Below are 662 nucleotides of genomic sequence, written 5' to 3'. Positions count from 1 at the left end.
CATACACAAACTTTGTTTACTTATGATTATTTTTTTTAAAAATTGTTTTGTTTTTCCAAACAAATCATGTAAGTCTTGGTGTGGGGTGTGGTTCCGAGTTACATGTGGTGTGCTTCTCCCACCTTTTGAGAAACTTCTTATATGATAACATCAATTTTGGCTAATGTAAAACATGTTAAACGTAAATCGGAAGTTCTGTAGATTTTGTGGCAGGACAACAAAACGGGGAAAATGGAAAGAGAGGGAAAGGTGGGAAAGATGAAGAAAAGACAACAGAAAAAAAAGATCAAGGCAGACAAGGAAGTAAACAAATTTAGAGAGAAAGACGAGGAAAAGATGCAAAGAATTTAGCGAACAGAATTCTCCTCTCAGAAATATAAAAATGAAAGAAAAAAGATAGTAAACGGTGATAAAAAAACATGAATAAATATATCAGAACAAAGGAAATCTGTGAAGCGTGGTTCATTTAAAAAATATTGCATTGATTCTTTCCAAATCTGTTAGTATTCAAGGGAAAAAAGATAAACGCTAATGGACGGTAGTAGATAAAAAACGATGATGATAGAACTTTATTTTTTAAGAAAAGGTTATTGGAGTTGAAGACGAATATATTCACAATACAATACAATGAGGGAAATCGTAGTATGTATATATACTTTTCA

The sequence above is a fragment of the Penaeus monodon genome, chromosome 29 (genome assembly GCF_015228065.2).
Source record: "Penaeus monodon isolate SGIC_2016 chromosome 29, NSTDA_Pmon_1, whole genome shotgun sequence".
Taxonomy (NCBI): Eukaryota; Metazoa; Arthropoda; class Malacostraca; order Decapoda; family Penaeidae; genus Penaeus; species Penaeus monodon.
The sequence above is the reverse complement of the archived record's forward strand: the minus strand, read 5'-3'. Positions refer to the sequence as shown.